Source organism: Mus musculus, chromosome 12 (genome assembly GCF_000001635.26).
Source record: "Mus musculus strain C57BL/6J chromosome 12, GRCm38.p6 C57BL/6J".
In the NCBI taxonomy this organism is placed as follows: Eukaryota; Metazoa; Chordata; class Mammalia; order Rodentia; family Muridae; genus Mus; species Mus musculus.
The window spans coordinates 85,402,300-85,408,103 of record NC_000078.6 but is presented as its reverse complement, the minus strand read 5'-3'; the positions used below and the strand labels follow the sequence as shown (position 1 = coordinate 85,408,103).

At 45.9% G+C, this 5,804-nt stretch overlaps 1 pseudogene; it reads left to right on the top strand.

The window, feature by feature from the left end:
- Positions 1–1,185: 1,185 nt before the first annotated feature.
- Positions 1,186–5,498, top strand: Gm51954 (annotated as a pseudogene).
- The last annotated feature ends 306 nt before the right edge of the window (positions 5,499–5,804 follow it).

Here is a 5,804-nt window from a genome sequence, read left to right as displayed (position 1 = left end):
CTGCGCATGTGCCGAGGGTGGTTCTCCACTCCATGTGCTCTGCCTTCCCCGTGACGTCAACTCGGCCGATGGGCTGCAGCCAATCAGGGAGTGACACGTCCTAGGCGAAGGATAATTCTCCTTAATAGGGACGGGGTTTCGTTTTCTCGCTCTCTTGCTTCTTACACTCTTGCTCCTGAAGATGTAAGCAATAAAGTTTTGCCGCAGAAGATTCTGGTCTGTGGTGTTCTTCCTGGCCGGGCGTGAGAACGCGTTTAATAACAATTGGTGCCAAATTCCGGGACGAGAAAAAACTCGGGACGAGAGTTTACCATCACCGGTACAAGGAAGATCCCTCATTCCAGAACCAGAACTGCGGGTCGCGGTAATAAAGTTTCCCGTAAAGCAGACTGTTAAGAAGGATTCAACTGCATGAATTCAGAACTTTTCAGCTGGGGAACGAGAGTACCAGTGAGTATAGCTTTACGAGGTAAGCCTGGCCTTGAACTTTCTAAGGAAATTCAAGACAGTCTATCAGAAGTAAAGTGGAAAATGTTTGGCCTTGAATTTTTTCTAGTGTTAGAAGCCCTTTTGTTCCTTTTCACATGTTATCAAGTGGTTAAGGCAGGGAGGATTCTGGATGAAATTCAGGGCAATCTATCAGAAGTAAAGCGGGGAGAGAGAGTAGGAGCAAAGAGAAAATATGGTACACAAAATAAGTATACAGGCCTTTCCAAGGGTCTTGAACCCGAGGAAAAGTTTAGGTCAGGTAAGAATACCTGGGGAGAGATTAGAAGGAAGGAAAAGAAAAAAGAAAAGAAAAAAGATCGATTAGCGGAGGTCTCTAGGAGATACTCGTCACTAGATGAGCTCAGGAAGCCAGCTCTTAGTAGCTCTGAAGCAGATGAAGAATTCTCCTCTGAGGAAACAGACTGGGAGGAAGAAGCAGCTCATTATGAGAAAAAAGGGTACCAGCCAGGTAAAGTGCTAGCTAATCAGTTAAGGAAGCCAAAAGCGGCTGGCGAAGGCCAGTTTGCTGATTGGCCTCAGGGCAGTCGGTTTCAAGGTCCGCCCTATGCGGAGCCCCCGCCCTGCGTAGTGCGTCAGCAATGCGCAGAGAGGCAATGCGCAGAGAGATGCGCAGAGAGGCAATGCGCAGAGAGATGCGCAGAGAGGCAGTGCGCAGAGAGGCAGTGCGCAGACTCATTCATTCCCAGAGAGGAACAAAGGAAAATACAACAGGCATTTCCAGTCTTTGAAGGAGCCGAGGGTGGGCGTGTCCACGCTCCGGTGGAATACTTACAGATTAAAGAGCTTGCCGAGTCGGTCCGTAAATATGGAACCAATGCTAATTTTACCTTGGTGCAGTTAGACAGGCTCGCCGGCATGGCACTAACTCCTGCTGACTGGCAAACGATTGTAAAAGCCGCTCTCCCTAGTATGGGCAAATATATGGAATGGAGAGCTCTTTGGCATGAAACTGCACAAGCGCAGGCCCGAGCAAACGCAGCTGCTTTGACTCCAGAGCAGAGAGATTGGACTTTTGACTTGTTAACGGGTCAGGGAGCTTATTCTGCTGATCAAACAAACTACCATTGGGGAGCTTATGCCCAAGTTTCCTCCACGGCTATTAGGGCCTGGAAGGCGCTCTCCCGAGCAGGTGAAACCACTGGTCAATTAACAAAAGTTGTCCAGGGACCTCAGGAATCCTTCTCAGATTTTGTGGCCAGAATGACAGAGGCAGCAGAGCGTATTTTTGGAGAGTCAGAGCAAGCTGCGCCTCTGGTAGAACAGCTAATCTATGAGCAAGCCACAAAGGAGTGCCGAGCGGCCATAGCCCCAAGAAAGAACAAAGGCTTACAAGACTGGCTCAGGGTCTGTCGAGAGCTTGGGGGACCTCTCAGCAATGCAGGTTTAGCGGCTGCCATCCTTCAATCCCAAAACCGCTCCATGGGCAGAAATGATCAGAGGACATGTTTTAATTGCGGAAAGCCTGGGCATTTTAAGAAAGATTGCAGAGCTCCAGATAAACAGGGAGGGACTCTCACTCTTTGCTCTAAGTGTGGCAAGGGTTATCATAGAGCTGACCAGTGTCGCTCTGTGAGGGATATAAAGGGCAGAATCCTTCCCCCACCTGATAGTCAATCAACTGATGTGCCAAAAAACGGGTCATCGGGCCCTCGGTCCCAGGGCCCTCAAAGATATGGGAACCGGTTTGTCAGGACCCAGGAAGCAGTCAGAGAGGCGACCCAGGAAGACCCACAAGGGTGGACCTGCGTGCCGCCTCCGACTTCCTATTAATGCCTCAAATGAGTATTCAGCCGGTGCCAGTGGAGCCTATACCATCCTTGCCCCTGGGAACCATGGGCCTTATTCTCGGCCGGGGTTCACTCACCTTGCAGGGCTTAGTAGTCCACCCTGGAGTTATGGATTGTCAACATTCCCCTGAAATACAGGTCCTGTGCTCAAGCCCTAAAGGCGTTTTTTCTATTAGTAAAGGAGATAGGATAGCTCAGCTGCTGCTCCTCCCTGATAATACCAGGGAGAAATCTGCAGGACCTGAGATAAAGAAAATGGGCTCCTCAGGAAATGATTCTGCCTATTTGGTTGTATCTTTAAATGATAGACCTAAGCTCCGCCTTAAGATCAACGGAAAAGAGTTTGAAGGCATCCTTGATACCGGAGCAGATAAAAGTATAATCTCTACATATTGGTGGCCCAAAGCATGGCCCACCACAGAGTCATCTCATTCATTACAGGGCCTAGGATATCAATCATGTCCCACTATAAGCTCCGTTGCCTTGACGTGGGAATCCTCTGAAGGACAGCAAGGGAAATTCATACCTTATGTGCTCCCACTCCCGGTTAACCTCTGGGGAAGGGATATTATGCAGCATTTGGGCCTTATTTTGTCCAATGAAAACGCCCCATCGGGAGGGTATTCAACTAAAGCAAAAAATATCATGGCAAAGATGGGTTATAAAGAAGGAAAAGGGTTAGGACATCAAGAACAGGGAAGGATAGAGCCTATCTTACCTAATGGAAACCAAGACAGACAGGGTCTGGGTTTTCCATAGCGGCCATTGGGGCAGCACGACCCATACCATGGAAAACAGGGGACCCAGTGTGGGTTCCTCAATGGCACCTATCCTCTGAAAAACTGGAAGCTGTGATTCAACTGGTAGAGGAACAATTAAAACTAGGCCATATTGAGCCATCTACCTCACCTTGGAATACTCCAATTTTTGTAATTAAGAAAAAGTCAGGAAAGTGGAGACTGCTCCATGACCTCAGAGCCATTAATGAGCAAATGAACTTATTTGGCCCAGTACAGAGGGGTCTCCCTGTACTTTCCGCCTTACCACGTGGCTGGAATTTAATTATTATAGATATTAAAGATTGTTTCTTTTCTATACCTTTGTGTCCAAGAGATAGGCCCAGATTTGCCTTTACCATCCCCTCTATTAATCACATGGAACCTGATAAGAGGTATCAATGGAAGGTCTTACCACAGGGAATGTCCAATAGTCCTACTATGTGCCAACTTTATGTGCAAGAAGCTCTTTTGCCAGTGAGGGAACAATTCCCCTCTTTAATTTTGCTCCTTTACATGGATGACATCCTCCTATGCCATAAAGACCTTACCATGCTACAAAAGGCATATCCTTTTCTACTTAAAACTTTAAGTCAGTGGGGTTTACAGATAGCCACAGAAAAGGTCCAAATTTCTGATACAGGACAATTTTTGGGCTCTGTGGTGTCCCCAGATAAGATTGTGCCCCAAAAGGTAGAGATAAGAAGAGATCACCTCCATACCTTAAATGATTTTCAAAAGCTGTTGGGAGATATTAATTGGCTCAGACCTTTTTTAAAGATTCCTTCCGCTGAGTTAAGGCCTTTGTTTGGTATTTTAGAAGGAGATCCTCATATCTCCTCCCCTAGGACTCTTACTCTAGCTGCTAACCAGGCCTTACAAAAAGTGGAAAATGCCTTACAAAATGCACAATTACAACGTATTGAGGATTCGCAGCCTTTCAGTTTGTGTGTCTTTAAGACAGCACAATTGCCAACTGCAGTTTTGTGGCAGAATGGGCCATTGTTGTGGATCCATCCAAACGTATCCCCAGCTAAAATAATAGATTGGTATCCTGATGCAATTGCACAGCTTGCCCTTAAAGGTCTAAAAGCAGCAATCACCCACTTTGGGCGAAGTCCATATCTTTTAATTGTACCTTATACCGCTGCACAGGTTCAAACCTTGGCAGCCACATCTAATGATTGGGCAGTTTTAGTTACCTCCTTTTCAGGACAAATAGATAACCATTATCCAAAACATCCACTTTTACAGTTTGTCCAAAATCAATCTGTTGTGTTTCCACAAATAACAGTAAGAAACCCACTTAAAAATGGGATTGTGGTATATACTGATGGATCAAAAACTGGCATAGGTGCCTATGTGGCTAATGGTAAAGTGGTATCCAAACAGTATAATGAAATTTCACCTCAAGTGGTAGAATGTTTAGTGGTTTTAGAAGTTTTAAAAACCTTTTTAGAACCCCTTAATATTGTGTCAGATTCCTGTTATGTGGTTAATGCAGTAAATCTTTTAGAAGTGGCTGGAGTGATTAAGCCTTCCAGTAGAGTTGCCAATATTTTTCAGCAGATACAATTAGTTTTGTTATCTAGAGGATCTCCTGTTTATATTACTCATGTTAGAGCCCATTCAGGCCTACCTGGCCCCATGGCTCTGGGAAACGATTTGGCAGATAAGGCCACTAAAGTGGTGGCTGCTGCCCTATCATCCCCGGTAGAGGCTGCAAGAAATTTTCATAACAATTTTCATGTGACGGCTGAAACATTACGCAGTCGTTTCTCCTTGACAAGAAAAGAAGCCCGTGACATTGTTACTCAATGTCAAAGCTGCTGTGAGTTCTTGCCAGTTCCTCATGTGGGAATTAACCCACGCGGTATTCGACCTCTACAGGTCTGGCAAATGGATGTTACACATGTTTCTTCCTTTGGAAAACTTCAATATCTCCATGTGTCCATTGACACATGTTCTGGCATCATGTTTGCTTCTCCGTTAACCGGAGAAAAAGCCTCACATGTGATTCAACATTGTCTTGAGGCATAGAGTGCTTGGGGGAAACCCAGACTCCTTAAGACTGATAATGGACCAGCTTATACGTCTCAAAAATTCCAACAGTTCTGCCGTCAGATGGACGTGACCCACCTGACTGGACTTCCATACAACCCTCAAGGACAGGGTATTGTTGAGCGTGCGCATCGCACCCTCAAAGCCTATCTTATAAAACAGAAGAGGGGAATTGAAGAGATTTTACCCCGAGCACCAAGAGTGTCTGTGTCTTTGGCACTCTTTACACTCAATTTTTTAAATATTGATGCTCATGGCCATACTGCGGCTGAACGTCATTGTTCAGAGCCAGATAGGCCCAATGAGATGGTTAAATGGAAAAATGTCCTTGATAATAAATGGTATGGCCCGGATCCTATCTTGATAAGATCCAGGGGAGCTGTCTGTGTTTTCCCACAGAATGAAGACAACCCATTTTGGATACCAGAAAGACTCACCCGAAAAATCCAGACTGACCAAGGGAATACTGATGTCCCTCGTCTTGGTGATGTCCAGGGCGTCAATAATAAAGAGAGAGCAGCGTTGGGGGATAATGTCGACATTTCCACTCCCAATGACGGTGATGTATAATGCTCAAGTATTCTCCTGCTTTTTTACCACTAACTAGAAACTGGGTTTGGCCTTAATTCAGACAGCCTTGGCTCTGTCTGGACAGGTCCAGACGACTGAC